A 19,952-nucleotide genomic window follows, 5' to 3' on the forward strand; every position below is an offset into this window, starting at 1 on the left:
GTGGTGGTCACGCACGGTCATATTGTAGACAACTGTTTAAGGAGTTGCATTTTGACTATCGCTTCACAGTATATTTACATACAATAATCCGGAAAGCACAGCTGCTGTTACAAGAGAAGGCCTAGAAATTAAATAATCAAATGGTTCAAATGGCTCTGAGCACTATGGGACTCAACTGCTGAGGTCATTAGTCCCCTAGAACTTAGAACTAGTTAAACCTAACTAACCTAAGGACATCACAAACATCCATGCCCGAGGCAGGATTCGAACCTGCGACCGTAGCGGTCTTGCGGTTCCAGACTGCAGCGCCTTTAACCGCACGGCCACTTCGGCCGGCAATTAAATAATCATTTTCTAAATTAGACGCTAATGACATGATAATTGTGCACAAGAATGAAAGGAGAATTTCAGTAGAGTTTAGAAAGTAATGATGCCTACAGGCAGTTAGGATAAGCTTGAACGTTGACTTTAATAAATACAGTGTTTGTACAAACAGTTTTAATTTTACAAATTCCGTAACGTGTTCAGTAATACTGCAGAAACGGCAGTGGAGAGCAATGTGGTCGATATCTGTGCCGTCGTCCATACTCTGCAATCCGTTGTAAAGTGCATGGCACGGAGAACTTCTCACTCTATGAAGTATTAGGATTTGCACGTTTCTTATTTGCCTGAGGAGCGCCGGAAAAATGACTGTTTAAACGTCTGAGGTATTCGCCGTAAATAGTCTAATCTTATCTTCGCAGTCCCCACCGAATCATCGGAAGCTGTAGTATATTCATAGGTTCCTCACTTTATACTGCTTCTTGAAACTTTGTAGCTAGTGATTCGGTGGATAGTTGACTATCTTCAACCGTCTGCCATTTCAGCTTCTTCAGCATTTCCAAGACGCTCTCCCGTGAGTCACGCAAACATAAGACGCGGAGCTCTCCTTTTTCGTGTATTTTCAACAACCGCTGTGAGTCTCATTTAATATATTTTCCGATCGCCTGAGCAATATATGTAACATCCAAAAGACGTGTCCTGCAAATAGTTAAGCACTAAACGTTCTTATAATGCGATGCCTTTATTGTAGTCGTATAATCAGTATCCCGGATGAAAGGCTTAGAATATATTATGAAATCACTAAAAAAGACAAGTTATCACCAGTTTCTACTAGAATGATCGATGGAGCTAAGCAGTGAGTAAGAAAATGGATTCGGATTAGGGAGGATGTTTCCAAACCTCGTCCGGCTATATAGTTTAATAATCTCCGCGTTTTCTTCAGAAATCAAACGAGCCACTAAGCGTGTAATAAACTTCAGCACACTATAAGCACTCTACTAAATTGATGTTAGGTGTCGGTTATGGATGTGCCACGCCAACAAATTCTTTGATGGAAGATAAATCTGTGTATACTAATACACAATGTAATGCTCTGAGGGCATATGCTAGGATAGTTCCTGTTAAAATCACACTAATTCGTTCCCGTCCTTGCAACTTTTCTCTTATCCTGTGTCTCTAATGAATGAACTTAAAGGAGACGTTAAACCATAACCTTCATTCCTTCTTCCAATGATCCAGTTATGTAAAAACAGATTTCTGCAGCCGAGTATGGTGGTCGAGAAACTAGTGGTCTATTGTTACAACATTTGTACGATCGGTATGGATCCTTAGACAATCATTTAAGAAAATTACCTCTGTAGATACCAGTTCACGTCACTTTGGTAAAAGACCGGTGATTTATGGCAGATCTGATATCCTTACGATTCTTTTACGTCTCACTTGCTAAAAGTCAGTAAAACCTATTCTGTTCTTCGTGAATCACCGTGTGCTTGCTCCTCTTCTATTTCCCAGTCGCGTAAGGGACTGCCGCCTTCTCCCCCTCAGAGCATTACATTGTGTATTAGTATACACAGATTTATCTTCCATCAAAGAATGTGTTGGCGTGGCACAACCATAACCGACACCCAACATAAATTGGGTAGAGTGCTTATAGTGTGCTGAAGTTATTACACGCTTAGTGGCTCGTTTGATTTCTGATAAGTTGTCATCTACAGTTCTTATGCATTTTCGGGTACCTACCAAGGAAGTCCATCATACGTTTGTTTCCCACCTGTGCTGAGATACAAGAATACTGATGGGCAGAATTAAAAGAATGGAAGTCTGAAGCTCTATCAGTTTTCATAAACCCATACATTTGTGACATTCGTGTTAGTCATCTCGACTGATGCCAATGTTGTTCATACCCTTCTGCCCAATGTTTGATACTTGCACAGCAGACGAGACCAAGTAAACTAAGTGTATTACTCAGCATAGGAGAAGAATAATCATAACAGACAGGAATACTGAATAGTAGCTATGTGAAATGGATTGGGAGTAATGCTGACGGAGTGATGAATATTTATTTAATATGCCGTTTCTGTGTTTTTGTGTAATCAGTGCAAAAAAATGGTTCAAATGGCTCTGAGCACTATGGGACTCAACTGCTGTGGTCATCAGTACCCTAGAACTTAGAACTACTTAAACCTTACTAACCTAAGGACATCACACACATCCATGCCCGAGGCAGGATTCGAACCTGCGACCGTAGTAGTCGCACGGTTCCGGACTGCGCGCCTAGAACCGCGAGACCACCGCGGCCGGCTGTGTAATCAGTCCTACACAATGACGACGTGATGCACCATTGATAATTTTTCTTCCGTTTGCTCTTCATTGATCTTATTTCAGGTACTATCCGTGTAATATTCATACCGTCGACGTAGCATGTCAGCATGGCTTGTTATTTTGTTGGTGGAGACATCGTCTTCTATGGGACTTGGTGATGGTCTCGGATACTATTTCTCATCCGAAGAAACATTAACTGGTCAAAATATTGTGATTTTGAGATGGCTTCCACTTATTATTCAATGAAATGAAGTATCTGAACTTCGAAACAACTATTTTCACTAATACGTGAACACACCTATGAACGAAAGCGGTACTACAAAAACTCATTATCTCCAATTACAATACCTCTCCCGCTACAACTGTCCATTTCACATCACATTTCGGCCAAGGCTCTCCATTTAGAACTTCTCTTTCGCCACGTCTGTGCGCAACAGAGACGAACAGAGATACAATATAAAATCAAAGGGCTTACAACTTTGTCGATAATAATCGCTGGTATGTCTTTGGAATAGTTAATGAAATTTACAGTACTGAAATTGAAATAAAATTCTTAAATATTAACTCTGATACGCATAATATAAAACAACTGATTTTTGTGTTTATGTGTACATGTAAAATTATTTACATTTAACTGTAGATGTCGATGCCTGCTAGTCACGGACTTTTCTTATTGTGTTATTGACTTGCTTGCATCACAAAATGTCCGTTTCATGTAGCTGCCTTGTTCCCTTCACTATGATGGCTCGGAAACTGAGTGAAGTGTACCTCTGTTCACCAACAAATCCTGAAAAGTTTGAGACCGATCGTTATTCACAAGATCTATCATTCGTCTCTAGTCCCTGCCGGTTAAGATCTTTATACAACCACTGATCCTGTGCCGTATTACATGAATTCCAATGGTATGCCATACGTAGGAGACACGCTAGACGGTCGGCGTCGACACAACAAATTGGGCAACTTTTTCACGGTGGGATCAAGGGCACGGTCAAAAACGACGGCTCCTTTCTGCCATGTTTCCACGTTGACTCTCTTACTGCGCTGATGCTCTGCAACTGGCTGGCACTTACCGTTTCACTGCCACGACTTATCCCAACGGTGAAGGATCACCGTCTAAAGCCGCCGGACCACAGACCGTGCGCTCGAACGTTGAGTGTTGAGGGTGACAAGTTACTGACATCATAGCGTGTCAAAAGCACATTCTGGAGACTTCCGGAACGCACAGAGCAATATCTAGCGTGTCAGATATTTTGGATGTGCGTTTCAGGGTAGACGAATAACATGGAAGAACACGACCTAAGTCACACGCACGCCATCTGTCTCCAGTACAGAGCCGCGAGACGCCATATTGGCTTGCTGTTGAAGCCCATGCATAGTTATGCCGTTTCTAAACATGAGAAAACTGAGGATCTCTCGAAAACCCGTCATTAACTGTATGATTTGTTGTAATACGAGTAAAATAACGGGTTATGTTATATTGAGGGTTAAAGAATCGTTGTAACTTTATCTTATGAAACTATGCCGCTTCAAGTCAACGGTACATTGAGGATCCATCAAAAAGGCTTTGTTTTTGGCTCAGTTTGTTGTAATATCATGAAATTTACTGACATATCTACGATTAAGGCTTTCAGGAGATGCTAACATGCTAAGTGTGGTCATGATTTTTTTTTTTTTCGTGCAGATGTAGCGTAATAAACGGGGTTGTAAAAATGTAGGTGTCACGTGTGTGTGTTGCCGGTTCGTATCTCTCTACTTACAAATATTTTTTCGCTAACCTTCGCATTTTCTGATAGGTTCTGATACTTTCTTATTAGTTTAATAAAATTGTATTCTATAATATTTGATACGGCGTAAATACAAGTGTGCTCTTTCTGAGGAGTGAATGTTTTCTATTGACTTAATCTAAAAGACATCTTCCACTACCCCCAGCAAGATATTTTGCACCTTGTTGTTCTAGGTTTTGTATTTCACATGTCGTAAAGATTCTGTTACTGAATAGGAAAGGTGATCAAGTAAGAATGATCTTAGGGTTTTACTAAAATGTGAGCATGATGAAACAATTTGTCTTGCGTGAAGAACGACTGTAAATTTGTATCGTACTATTTCTAATAGAATTTTTATAAAATGTCCTTATTTGCAAGACATAGCACTTTCTGTTTCGCCTTTCATCACGTTCATGGACGTTGAAGTTTTATTTATGTATGGAATAGGACAAAATGACTAGCGTATGGATAATGGAGGAAATATGCGTTTCAAATGGTTCAAATGGCTCTGAGCACTATGGGACTTAACATCTATGGTCATCAGTCCCCTAGAACATAGAACTACTTAAACCTAACTAACCTAAGGACAGCACACAACACCCAGATATGCGTTTCAATAGGGCAAACACTGTAGGAATTTTGCACCCATCCTTTTCGTAAATAGTGTGATTTGAGAGCTAGAGAGAGCCGACAACTGTCGGTAGAGCACCCTGCTATCACAACACTACTGGCCATTAAAATTGCTACACCACGAAGATGACGTGCTACAGACGCGAAATTTAACCGACAGGAAGAAGATGCTGTAATATGTAAATGATTAGCTTTTCAGAGCATTCACACAACGTTGGCACCGGCGGCGCCACCTACAACGTGCTGACATGTGGAATGTTTTCAACCGATTTCTCATACACAAATAGCAGTTGACCGGCGTTGCCTGGTGAAACGTTGTTGTGATGCCTCGTGTAAGGAGGAGAAACGCGTACCATCACGTTTCCGACTTTGATAAAGGTCGGATTGTAGCCTATCGCGACTGCGGTTTTTCGTATCGCGACATTGCTGCTTGGGTTGGTCGAGATCCAATGACTGTTAGCAGAATATGGAATCGGTGGATTCAGGAGGGTAATACGGCGGCCGTGCTGGATCCCAACGGCCTCGTATCACCAGTAGTCGAGATGACAGGCATCTTATCCGCATGGCTATAACGGATAGTGCAGCCATGTCTCTATCCCTGAGTCAACAGATGGGGACGTTTGCAAGACAACAACCATCTGCACGTTCGACGACGTTTGCAGCAGCATGGACTATGAGCTCGGAGACCATGGCTGCGAATACCCTTGACGCTAGATCACAGACAAGAGCGCCTACGATGGTGTACTCAACGACGAACCTGGGTGCACGAATGGCAAAACGTCATTTTTTCGGATGAATCCAGGTTCTGTTTACACCAACATGATTGTCGCATCAGTGAACGCACATTGGAAGCGTGTATTCTTCATCGCCATACTGGCGTATCACCTGGCGTGATGATATGGGGTACCATTGGTTACACGTCTCGGTCACCTCTTGCTCGCATTGACGGCACTTTGAACAGTGGACGTTACATTTCAGATGCGTTACGACCCGTGGGTCTACCCTTCATTAGATCCCTGCGACACCCTACATTTCAGTAGTATAATGCACGACCGCATGTTGCAGGTTGTGTACGGCCTTTCTGGATACTGAAATGTTTCACTGCTGCTCTGGCCAGCACATTCTCCAGATCACTCACCAATTGAAAACGTCTGGTCAATGGTGGTCGAGCAACTGGCACATCACAATACGCCATTAACTACTCTTGATGAACTGTGGTATCGTGTTGAAGCTGCATGGGCAGCTGTACCTTTACTCGCCATCCAAGCTCTGTTTGAGCCAATGCCCAGGTGTATGAAGGCCGTTATTACGACCAGAGGTGGTTCTTCTGGGTACTGATTTCTCAAGATCTATGCACCCAAATTGCGTGAAAATGTAATCACATGTCAATTCTAGTAGAATACATTTGTCCAATGAACACCCGTTTATCATCTGCATCTCCTCTTGGTGCAGCAATTTTAATGGCCAGTAGTGTATATTACGATGAGGCAAACGCACCAAATGCACAGGTCGCATCGGTTTTGAGCATTCATCAGCATGCTGAACTCGGCACCATCGGCGTTGACGTTATAAAGCACGGTCCGTGTGCGACGGCTCAATGCGCTCCAAAGCGACCTTTCATGGAGGTGACCAAGCGTTACGTCCCGTGAGTATACGATGGCGACGCACGACTACCTCGCTTTGCTGCACTTTCACTGCGCCGCGTGGTGGAAAAAGCTCCTCCCACTGTGTTAACAACTTTTCATCTGGCCGAACAATTACGTCGCAGCACCTCGGTTCGGCCCAGTCGCCCCGGAACACAATGGCACGGGGAGCACAGTCGAAGCGCAGCGAAGCCCAGCCAAGATTCCTTCAGGGAGAGGCGGGCCGCCGACGCCGAGGATTCACGACGCCAGAGGAGGGGGCACCGCACCGTTTTTCCCTATCGCCACATCGTGTTCCTCCGGACTGAGCGCCATTAAATGTTACGACGCCACGCACCAGCGCTATCGGCGGCCAGATGATGATTTCCTCGGCCGGCCTGGGGTCGCCCCAAGGACACGGGCGGGCCAAACCGAGCGGCCTAATCTGGACGCGTCCTGGACTGCCTCTGCAGACACTATGCGCAGCGTGCGTGTGCGTGTGTGCGTGTGTGCGTGCCTGCGAGTGAGTGCGTAGGGCTGGTAGGCCGCTTTATCGCCGCGCCAGCACCCGCTCGGGACTCGCGACTTGATTAAAACGTTAAATTAATTTGCTCTTGAGTAATAACCATTATCAGTTAGGCGATGTGATCCGGGGCGAGAGCGCAGCGGCAGCGCCACCTGCAACTGTGCCTCCTGCCGGTAATTGTCGTCGCCCGTAATGGCAGAGCGCCGGCCGCGGGGCTTAATCAACGTTCGCCGGCAAGCGCGGTTTGTATGCGTCCGCCCGGCACAGCTGCGGGAGACGCGTCACCTCACAGCGCGGGCGGTGACAATGGGACCAGGACGAGTACGTTCCATTAGAGACACAGCACGGCAGCACAGCACTGGGCGAGAGAGCAGGGCAATACACTGCTGAAAGTTAGAGCTGTGAATGTAAGCGCAGGCTTCCGCGGCCGTTGTCACCGTCAATAAAATTCTTCTGCGTTGGGGACAGCAGTTAGGAATGCACCCTGAGGAAGCCGTCTTGCAATAGTCGCTGAAACGTCGGAATTTTATAGTTGACAATGCAGTCCCAAATCCAAAATAATTTTACTGACTTAAGGCTGTGACATTAAACCAGAATCCCACGTGGACTTTTATTACAGCCAGAGTTCGTTTTCTCGGAGACATACGGTGAAATATGTCATTTCACAAGTTCTGCGCACTGTAAGATTTTTTTTTTTTTGTCATTAGTCTACTGACTGATTTGATGCGGCCCACCACGAATTCCTTTCCTGTGCTAACCTCTTCATCTCAGAGTAGCACTTGCAACATACGTCCTCAACTATTTACTTGGCGTATTCCAATCTCTGTCTTCCTCTACAGTTTTTGCCCTCTACAGCTCCTTCTAGTACCATGGAAGTCATTCCCTCATGTCTTAGCAGATGTCCTATCATCCTGTCCCTTCTCCTTATGTTTTCCACATATTCCTTTCCTCTCCGATTCTGCATAGAACCTCCTCATTCCTTACCTTATCAGTCCACCTAATTTTCAACATTCGTCTATAGCACCACATCTCAAATGCTTCGATTCTCTTCTGTTCCGGTTTTCCCACAGTCCATGTTTCACTACCATACAATGCTGTACTCCAGACGTACATCCTCAGAAATTTCTTCCTCAAATTAAGGCCGATATTTGATATTAGTAGACTTCTCTTGGCCAGAAACGCCTTTCTGGCCATAGCGAGTCTGCTTTTGATGTCCTCCTTGCTCCGTCCGTCATTGGTTATTTTACTGCCTAGGTAGCAGAATTCCTTAACTTCATTGACTTCGTGACCATCAATCCTGATGTTAAGTTTCTCGCTGATCTCATTTCTACTACTTCTCATTACCTTCGTCTTTCTCCGATTTACTCTCAAACCATACTGTGTACTCATTAGACTGATCATTCCGCCCAGCAGATCATTTAATTCTTCTTCACTTTCACTCAGGATAGCAATGTCATCAGCGAATGGTATCATTGATATCCTTTCACCTTGTATTTTAATTCCACTCCTGAACCTTTCTTTTATTTCCATCATTGCTTTCCCTTCTCTCCCAGCTTCAGGCAGTGTTGGCATCGGTCACACAGCTTGAGGCTGTTGCCAATGGGCATCACTGTGGGGGTCCGGATGGGGGTTTGTCGGGGACGGCCAGCTTGTCCCACGCATCCCCCGATCGGACTACGACTGTGGTTGCCCGGGATACTGCCCACATTGAGGCTGATCCCTCACCTGTGGTAGAGTGGGAGGTCGTCTCAAGGTGTGGCAGGGGGCGAAAGACATTCCGGAGGGCTGAACGGAAGGCCTCTCCAGTTTGTCTGACGAACCGGTTTCAGGCTCTGTATCAGGCTGATACTGATCTTCGGCCTGACATGGCTGCTTGTCCTGTTCCAGAGGTTGCCCCTCAGTCTGCAAGATCCGGGCGGTCGCAGAGGGTTGGCTTACTGGTCGTTGGGAGCTCCAACGTCAGGCGTGTAATGGGGCCCCTTAGGGAAATGGCAGCAATAGAGGGGAAGAAAACCAATGTGCACTCCGTGTGCATACCGGGGGGGAGTCATTCCAGATGTGGAAAGGGTCCTTCCGGATGCCATGAAGGGTACAGGGTGCACCCATCTGCAGGTGGTCGCTCATGTCGGCACCAATGATGTGTGTCGCTATGGATCGGAGGAAATCCTCTCTGGCTTCCGGCGGCTATCTGATTTGGTGAAGACTGCCAGTCTCGCTAGCGGAATGAAAGCAGAGCTCACCATCTGCAGCATCGTCGACAGGACTGACTGCGGACCTTTGGTACAGATCCGAGTGGAGGGTCTGAATCAGAGGGTGAGACGGTTCTGCGATCATGTGGGCTGCAGATTCCTCGACTTGCGCAATAGGGTGGTGGGGTTTCGGGTTCCGCTGGATAGGTCAGGAGTCCACTACACGCAACAAGCGGCTACACGGGTAGCAGGGGTTGTGTGGCGTGGGCTGGGCGGTTTATTAGGTTAGATGGCCTTGGGCAAGTACAGAAAGGGCAACAGCCTCAACGGGTGCGGGGCAAAGTCAGGACATGCGGGGACCAAGCAGCAATCGGTATTGTAATTGTCAAATGTCGAAGCTGTGTTGGTAAAGTACCGGAACTTCAAGCGCTGATAGAAAGCTCCGAAGCTGAAATCGTTATAGGTACACAAAGCTGGCTGAAGCCAGAGATAAATTCTGCCGAAATTTTTACAAAGGTACAGACGGTGTTTAGAAAGGATAGATTGCATGCAACCGGTGATGGAGTGTTCGTCGCTGTTAGTAGTAGTTTATCCTGTAGTGAAGTAGAAGAGGATAGTTCCTGTGAATTATTATGGGTGGAGGTTACACTCAACAACCGAGCTAAGTTAATAATTGGCTCCTTTTACCGACCTCCCCACTCAGCAGCATTAGTGGCAGAACAACAGAGAAAATTTGGAACACATTTCACATAATTTTCTCAGCATGTTATAGTCTTGGGTGGAGATTTCAATTTACCAGATATAGACTGGGACACTCAGATGTTTAGGACGGTTGGTAGGGAAGCGACATTATACTGAGTGCACTATCCGAAAATTACCTCGAGCAATTAAACAGAGAACCGACTCGTGGAGATAACACTTTGGACCTACTGATAACAAACAGACCCGAACTTTTCGACTCTGTATGTGCGGAACAGGGAATCAGTGATCATAAGGCCGTTGCAGCATCCCTGAATATGGAAGTTAATAGGAATATAAAAAAGGGGAGGAAGGTTTATCTGTTTAACAAGAGTAATAGAAGGCAGATTTCAGACTACCTAACAGATCAAAACGAAAATTTCTGTTCCGACACTGACAATGTTGAGTGTTGATGGAAAGAGTTCAAGGCAATCGTAAAATGCGTTTTAGACAGGTACGTGCCGAGTAAAACTGAGAGGGACGGGAAAAACCCACCGTGGTACAACAACAAAGTTAGGAAACTACTGCGAAAGCAAAGAGAGCTTCACTCCAAGTTTAAACGCAGCCAAAACCTCTCAGACAAACAGAAGCTAAACGATGTCAAAGTTAGCGTAAGGAGGGCTATGCGTGAAGCGTTCAGTGAATTCGAAAGTAAAATTCTATGTACCGACTTGACAGAAAATCCTATGAAGTTCTGGTCTTACGTTAAATCAGTAAGTGGCTCTAAACAGCGTATCCAGACACTCCGGGATGATGATGGCAATGAAACAGAGGATGACAGGCGTAAAGCTGAAATACTAAACACCTTTTTCCAAAGCTGTTTCACAGAGGAAGACCGCACTGCAGTTCCTTCTCTAAATCCTCGCACAAACGAAAAAATGGCTGACATCGAAATAAGTGTCCAAGTAATAGAAAAGCAACTGGAATCACTCAACAGAGGAAAGTCCACTGGACCTGAAGGGATACCAATTCCATTCTACACAGAGTACGCTAAAGAACTTGCCCCCCTTCTAACAGCCGTGTACCGCAAGTCTCTAGAGGAACGGAGGGTTCCAAATGATTGGAAAAGAGCACAGGTAGTCCCAGTCTTCAAGAAGGGTCGTCGAGCAGATGCGCAAAACTATATACCTATATCTCTGACGTTGATCTGTTGTAGAATTTTAGAACATGTTTTTTGCTCGAGTATCATGTCGTTTTTGGAAACCCAGAATCTACTTTGTAGGAATCAACATGGATTCCGGAAACAGCGATCGTGTGAGACCCAACTCGCTTTATTTGTTTATGAGACCCAGAAATTATTAGATACAGGCTCCCAGGTAGATGATATTTTTCTTGACTTCCGGAAGGCGTTCGATACAGTTCCGCACTGTCGCCTGATAAACAAAGTAAGAGCCTACGGAATATCAGACCAGCTGTGTGGCTGGATTGAAGAGTTTTTAGCATACGGAACACAGCATGTTGTTATCAATGGAGAGACGTCTACAGACGTTAAAGTAACCTCTGGCGTGCCACAGGGGAGTGTTATGGGACCATTACTTTTCACAATATATATAAATGACCTAGTAGATAGTGTCGGAAGTTCCATGCGGCTTTTCGCGGATGATGCTGTAGTATACAGAGAAGTTGCAGCATTAGAAAATTGTAGCGAAATGCAGGAAGATCTGCAGCGGATAGGCACTTGGTGCAGGGAGTGGCAACTGTCCCTTAACATAGACAATTGTAATGTATTGCGAATACATAGAAAGAAGGATCCTTTATTGTATGATTATATGATAGCAGAACAAACACTGGTAGCAGTTACTTCTGTAAAATATCTGGGAGTATGCGTGCGGAACGATTTGAAGTGGAATGATCATATAAAATTAATTGTTGGTAAGGCGGGTACCAGGTTGAGATTCATTGGGAGAGTTCTTAGAAAATGTAGTCCATCAACAAAGGAGGTGGCTTACAAAACACTCGTTCGACCTATACTTGAGTATTGCTCATCAGTGTGGGATCCGTACCAGATCGGGTTGACGGAGGAGATAGAGAAGATCCAAAGAAGAGCGGCGCGTTTCGTCACAGGGTTATTTGGTAACCGTGATAGCGTTACGGAGATGTTTAATAAACTCAAGTGGCAGACTCTGCAAGAGAGGCGCTCTGCATCGCGGTGTAGCTTGCTCGCCAGGTTTCGAGAGGGTGCGTTTCTGGATGAGGTATCGAATATATTGCTTCCCCCTACGTATACCTCGCGAGGAGATCACGAATGTAAAATTAGAGAGATTAGAGCGAGCACGGAGGCTTTCAGACAGTCGTTCTTCCCGCGAACCATACGCGACTGGAACAGGAAAGGGAGGTAATGACAGTGGCACGTAAAGTGCCCTCCGCCACACACCGTTGGGTGGCTTGCGGATTATAAATGTAGATGTAGATGTAGATGTACAGATTGAAGAGTAGGGGCGAAAGGCTACAGCCTTGTCTTACACCCTTCTTAATACGAGCACTTCGTTCTTGATCGTCCACTCTTATTATTCCCTCTTGGTTGTTGTACATATTGTATATGACCCGTCTCTCCCTATAGCTTACCCCTACTTTTTTCAGAATCTCGAACAGCTTGCACCATTTTATATTGTCGAACGCTTTTTCCAGGTCGACAAATCCTATGAAAGTGTCTTGATTTTTCTTTAGCCTTGCTTCCATTATTAGTCGTAACGTCAGAATTGCCTCTCTCGTCCCTTTACTTTTCCTAAAGCCAAACTGATCGTCACCTAGCGCATTCTCAATTTTCTTTTCCATTCTTCTGTATATTATTCTTGTAAGCAGCTTCGATGCATGAGCTGTTAAGCTGTTTGTGCGATAATTCTCGCACTTGTCAGCTCTGAGTGAATGTTATCTATCCCTTCTGCCTTATCTGACCGTAACTCCTCCAAAGCTCTTTTAAATTCCGATTCTAATACTGGATCCCCTATCTCTTCTAAATCGATTCCTGTTTCTTCTTCTATCACATCAGACAAATCTTCACCCTCATAGAGGCTTTCAATGTATTCTTTCCACCTATCTGCTCTCTCCTCTGCATTTAACAGTGGAATTCCCGTCGCACTCTTAATGTTACCACCGTTGCTTTTAATGTCACCTAAGGTTGTTTTGACTTTCCTGTATGCTGAGTCTGTCCTTCCGACAATCATTTCGATGTCTTCACATTTTTCCTGCAGCCATTTCGTCTTAGCTTCCCTGCACTTCCTGTTTATTTCATTCCTCAGCGGCTTGTATTTCTGTAATCCTGATTTTCCCGGAACATGTTTGTACTTCCTCCTTTCATCAATCAACTGAAGTATTTCTTCTGTTAGCCATGGTTTCTTCGCAGCTACCTTCTTTGTACCTATGTTTTCCTTCCCAACTTCTGTGATGGCCCTTTTTAGAGATGTCCATTCCTCTTCAACTGTACTACTTACTGCGCTATTCCTTATTGCTGTATCTATAGCGTTAGAGAACTTCAAACGTATCTCGTCATTCCTTAGTACTTCCGTATCCCACTTCTTTGCGTATTGATTCTTCCTGACTAATGTCTTGAACTTCAGCCTACTCTTCATCACTACTATATTGTGATCTGAGTCTATATCTGCTCCTGGGTACGCCTTACAGTCCAGTATTTGATTTCGGAATCTCTGTCTGACCATGATGTAATCTAATTGAAATCTTCCCGTACCTCCCGGCCTTTTCCAAATATACCTCCTCCTCTTGTGATTCTTGAACAGGGTATTCGCTACTACTAGCTGAAACTTGTTACAGAACTCAATTAGTCTTTCTCCTCTTTCATTCCTTGTCCCAAGCCCATATTCTCCTGTAACCTTTTCTTCTACTCCTTGCCCTACAACTGCATTCCAGTCGCCCATGACTATTAGATTTTCGTCCCCCTTTACATACTGCATTACCCTTTCAATATCCTCATACACTTTCTCTATCTATTCATCTTCAGCTTGCGACGTCGGCATGTATACCTGAACTATCGTTGTCGGTGTTGGTCTGCTGTCGATTCTGATTAGAACAACCCGGTCACTGAACTGTTCACAGTAACACACCCTCTGCCCTACCTTCCTATTCATAACGAATCCTACACCTGTTATACCATTTTCTGCTGCTGTTGATATTACCTGATACTCATCTGACCAGAAATCCTTGTCTTCCTTCCACTTCACTTCACCGACCCATACTATATCTAGATTGAGCCTTTGCATTTCCCTTTTCAGATTTTCTAGTTTCCCTACCACGTTCATGCTTCTGACATTCCACGCCCCGACTCGTAGAACGTTATCCTTTCGTTGATTATTCAATCTTTTTCTCATGGTAACCTACCCCTTGGCAGTCCCCTCCCGGAGATCCGAATGGGGGACTATTCCGGAATCTTTTGTCAATGGAGAGATCATCATGACACTTCTTCAATTACAGGCCACATGTCGTGTGGATACACGTTACGTGTCTTTAATACAGTGGTTTCCTTTGCCTTCTGCATCCTCATGTCGTTGATCATTGCTGATTCTTCCGCCTTTAGGGTCAATTTCCAACTCTTAGGACAAGAGAGTGCCCTGAACCTCTATCCGCTCCTCCGCCCTCTTTGACAAGGCCGTTGGCAGAATGAGGCTGACTTCTTATGCCGGTAGTCTTCGGCCGCCAATGCTGATTATTTATCAAGATTTAGGCAGTGGCGGGGATCTAACCTGGGACCGAAGACGTTTTGATTATGAATCAAGGACGCTACCCCTAGACCACTGTAAGAGCAGTAGAAAATAACTTATTTTGCAAAATATATTTACAGTCCTTTTATATAAAAAATGGCTCTGAGCACTATGGGACTTAACTTCTGACAAGGGAACCTCCCCATCGCACCCCCCTCAGATTTAGTTATAAGTTGGCACAGTGGATAGGCCTTGAAAAACTGAACACAGATCAATCGAGGAAACAGGAAGAAGTAGTGTGGAACTATAAAAAAATAAGCAAAATATACAAACTGAGTAGTCTACGCGAAGATATGCAACAATAAGGGTAATTTGAGCTCAGGGGCGCTGTGGTCCCGTGGTTAGCGTAAGCGGCTGCGGAACGAGAGGTCCTTGGTTCAAGTCTCCCCTAGAGCGAAAAATATTTATTATTTTCGCAAAGTTATGATCTGTCCATTCGTTCATTGATGTCTCTGTTCACTGTAATAAGTGTATTGTCTGTGTTTTGCGACCGCACCGCAAAACCGTGCGATTAGTAGACGAAAGGACGTGCCTCTCCAATGGGAACCGAAAACATTTGATCGCAAGGTCATAGGTCAACCGATTCCTCCACACGAAAACACGCCTGATATATTCTATACGACACTGGTGACGGCATGTGCGTCACATGACAGGAATATGTTGTCGAACCACCTAACTTGTACACTTTGCGAATGGGTAAAAATATTCTTTTATGTTGCCCGATTTAGTTTTTCTTGTGGATGCGATAATTACTCCCAAAAAAGTGATGAAAACATAAGAGTTTGTCACATAAACTGCAACAAATCAATACAAAAGTCACACAGTCGCACACTTTTCCCTGTGCTCCATCAAAACATATGTTTTTAACGTTTTCAAACTTTTCCGTGTGTAGACCGTCAAATCCTGCATATGTCCAAGCAAATCTGAACATGTCCTGGAATTTTGGAGAGCGAAATTGATTATGTGTGAGTGCCTGAACTTTGATAATTGTCTGAAAATAAGAAATTAAACTTTTCGCTCGAAGAAACAATTTGCCCGCATCTCGTGGTCGTGCGGTAGCGTTCTCGCTTCCCACGCCCGGGTTCCCGGGTTCGATTCCCGGCGGGGTCAGGGATTTTCTCTGCCTCGTGATGGCTGGGTGTTGTGTGTTGTGTGCTGTCCTTGGGTTAGTTAGGTTTAAGTAGTTCTAAGTTCTAGGGGACTTATGACCACAGCAGTTGAGTCCCATAGTGCTCAGAGCCATTTTTTGAAGAACGAATTGAACCAAGTACCTCTCGATCCGCAGCTGCTCACGCTAACCACGGGACCACGGCGCTCCTGAGCTCACACTGTCTTTTATGTTGCCTATCTTGTCCATCGACTAATCAGTTTGTATATCTTGCTTATTTTTTCATAGTTCCATACAACTTCTTCCTGTTTTCTCGATTTATCTTTGTTCAGTTTTTGAGGGTCTATCCACTGTGGCAACTTATAACTAAATCTGAGGGGGGTGCGATGGGGAGGTCATCAGTGAGGTCATCAGTCCCCTAGAACTTAGAACTACTTAAACCTAGTCAACCTAAGGACATCACACACATCCATGCCCTAGGCAGGTTTCGAACCTGCGGCCGTAGCGATCTTGCGGTTCCAGACTGTAGCGCCTAGAACCGCTCGGCCACCCTGGCCGGCTCCTCAAATACAGTCTCGAATCTTGTTTACGTCAGCTTCCAAGGTTTTGGCAACTTCTGTTATCCGGAAAGGGCACCTTCATTGTTGAGCTGTCTGATTACTTGGGGCTTCTTCAACTGCATAAAGACGTTCTCCACGGAGCTGTTTCTTCAGTTCTGGAAATAAATCACAGCCTGGTGGACTTACATCAGGACAGTATCGTGGGTGGGGAAGCATTTCTCGTCCATTTTCCCGAACGTATTTCTCACAGGTAAGGTAATATGTGGTGATGGGAACAATCGAATGATAACAATCGATTCAGTCGGCTGTTGGAAAACAATCGACAAATTCTGTTGCAATTTTGTGTATCAGTTGAATTACTAATTTATTCTTCAGAAGGAAACCAGTCAATGGAAGCAACGGAACGAAAACAACCGTTTCAGTCCCTTGTCGGAAAACAGTCAACTTACTCGGTTGTAGCTTTACGTGTCGGTCGGATTATTTTTCCATTTCTTTCACCTGAAACCAGTCTGTGAGAGCCACCGAATTAAAACAGTCGACGCAGTCTGGTGCATTCTGTTTTGAGCTGAAACTTTCGACAGTTTTGCCATTGTTAAATCATTATTGTTGGCTCTGCTACCTCCTGTTATTGCTGAGCCGTATCTGCTTTGTATTGGCTGCCAGTAAGCAGCTTTAGTTCACTTTGGCGTCAATGTTCATAAACAGGCATTTTCTTAATAGTGGTCTCTGCGTCTGGATCAGAAGGCCGAAATGTTAAGTGGTGTGGGAATAGAAGAAATCATATGAGGAGATAGAAAGCGACGCTCTAGAATCTAGATAAACTCAATTAGAAACACCGTATCCTTAAGGATGATTTATATTGTGAAATTGCATTAAATAAAGAAATTCAAAGAAAATTAACGAATGATGACAAATACATTTCGCGAAAAAAAAATTAAAAATACTTCGGACAAGTGACACTGTGTGCTTAAAAACGAAGTGATCAAGTGACCAAATAACTTTAAAAAGTATTGCTTTCTGTTTACGTCACCTCAGCATTTACCGAAATAGAATTATAGGTGTCGGGTGCATTCCAAAAAGAAGATGGAGACAGAGTTTCAATAAATTAAAATAAAAAGCTAGCTGGTCATTTATTCAGACATTAATTTATAAAGCAGCACTAATTGTTAACACAGTGCATACCAACCAAAAATGAGATTTTGATGTTATAAATACGAAACATTCGTGTTTAACTAAATAAATACATAAATTTTGAAAATCCTTCAGTTTTAGAAATATGCCTTTTACCTACATCTCCTTAAAATACGTTATTTGTGTCGTGATTCATGTATCACGTATAACCGAAAACGCTGAAAAAGTATGTAAACGAAAGCACTAAAATCCGGGGACTAAGTGAAAACATTCTTATACTCGACATGATCGTAGAGACCAGTTTTATTCGATTGTTTCATTCGAATGAAGAAATCGACTGAACTAAAACAGAACTGATTCGTCAATCTGTTGTTAAAACTAGTCGGTTGCCCATAATTAGCAATATGCGGTGATGCATTATCGTGCAGAATGAGGACACCAGCGCGAGGGATTAGCCGAGCGGTCTTAGGCGCTGCAGTCATGCACTGTGCGGCTGGTCCCAGCGGAGGTTCGAGTCCTCCCTCGGGCATGGGTGTGTGTGTTTATCCTTAGGATAATTTATGTTAAGTAGTGTGTAAGCTTAGGGACTGATGACCTTAGCAGTTAAGTCCCATAATATTTCACACACATTTGAACATTTTTTGAGGACACCAGCTGCAAGCATGTCAGGCCTTCTTCGAGGAATAATCTGGTGCAAAACAGTTCGCAGAAACAGCTTGTAGTCCCGCGCCGGTTGCAGACGTCCGTGGCTTTGACTCCATTCGTGTCATAAGCAAATTATCATCAGTTTCACCTTTGTTCGCGGCGGAATATTTTCGGACGTGGAGAGTCGGAACTTTTCCTTTGTCACGGCTGAGACTTCAGTGTCTGGCTCAAATCTCGTATTCAGCTTTTATCAAGTGGAGTAGTCTTTTTCAGATATAACGGTTAAGCAATTTTTCTGCGATTCTTTTGCGAGTTGCTTTCTGCTCTTCAGTCTGATCATCTGGAACCCTTCTGGCAGTAACTTTTCTCATTTTAAACTTTTCAATATGATTTTGTAAACTGAAGTTATAGACATGCTGGTCTCATACGAAATTTTCTCACATGTTTTTCGTCGATACTCTGTCAAAATGTCATTAAAATGGCCTGAGAGGTGCAGTCTGTTGCTGTGGTTGAGAGGTTCTAGGCTCTTCAGTCCGGAACCGCGCTGCTGCTACGGTCGCAGGTTCGAATCCTGCCTCGGACATGGATATGTGTGATGTCCTTAGGTTCGTTAGGTTTAAGTAGTTCTAAGTATAGGGGACGGACGACGTCCGACGTAAAGTCCCATAGTGCTCAGATCCATTTGAACAATTTTTTTGTGGTCTGTTGCAGTTGATAGCCTTCCATTTCTTGTGTTGCCCTAAGTGCTTGCCCGACTTTCACGGAAATGAGTAGACATCGTGATACTGTGCTACGATCCACTACATTATTCCGACACACCTCTCTCAAAGCCTTGTTAATGTCCTTTCAGTTCTTTCCACGTAGGGATTCGATTTTGATGTAGGGACGCTGGTCATTACGTGTAATCCGATCTGATTCGGTTTCAGCTTCCATTTTGAAAATGAACTGCTCACGACACAGCCACGCGAACTAAAAAACACTACGATCCTCACTTCTAAAGTCTCGCTCACAACAGACATGAACCTCAACGTGAACACGCCATCGTAACGGTCGTGCATGTGTGATGTGCCATAAATTTGAAATGACGCTGGTAATTTTACACGTTTCATTGTCAGAAGCTATTTGGACACGCTGACATCAGATAGGGTACCACGTGTTTCAAAACAAGTATCGGGGTTTCGAGCCTTTGCAGCATTCGTTACATTGAACTTACAGTTATAAATAACATATCTCACGAAAGAGTAACTCAAACAGCTTTTCTTGCAAGAGTTAAATGTAAGCACCATTCGTCGAAAGGCACATATCGAGTTCATATGTTTGTTCCCAAACCTCGACCAATATCTGGAGTAATTTTTCTAAAACACTGCTTCTATTCTGTTTCTTAAGTCGGGTAGATCAGTTGCTAGTGGTTCTTAATGAATCCCCAAAGGTGAAAATCTCAGTGTCATATGGGATGAACGTGGAGGCCATACGAAACAAGCTATATCATCTGGTCCCTTGCGGTTAGTCCAGCGGTCGGATGCAATGTCGTTTAACCAGTCGCGTACTGAGTTATGCCAGTTAGACGGCACACCATCTTGCTCACAAATGAAGTTCTACATCTACATCTACATCTACATCTGCATGGATACCCTGTAAATTACATTTAAGTGCCTGGCAGAGGGTTCATCGAACCACCTTCCCAA

This window comes from Schistocerca nitens, chromosome 6 (genome assembly GCF_023898315.1).
Source record: "Schistocerca nitens isolate TAMUIC-IGC-003100 chromosome 6, iqSchNite1.1, whole genome shotgun sequence".
NCBI lineage: Eukaryota > Metazoa > Arthropoda > Insecta > Orthoptera > Acrididae > Schistocerca > Schistocerca nitens.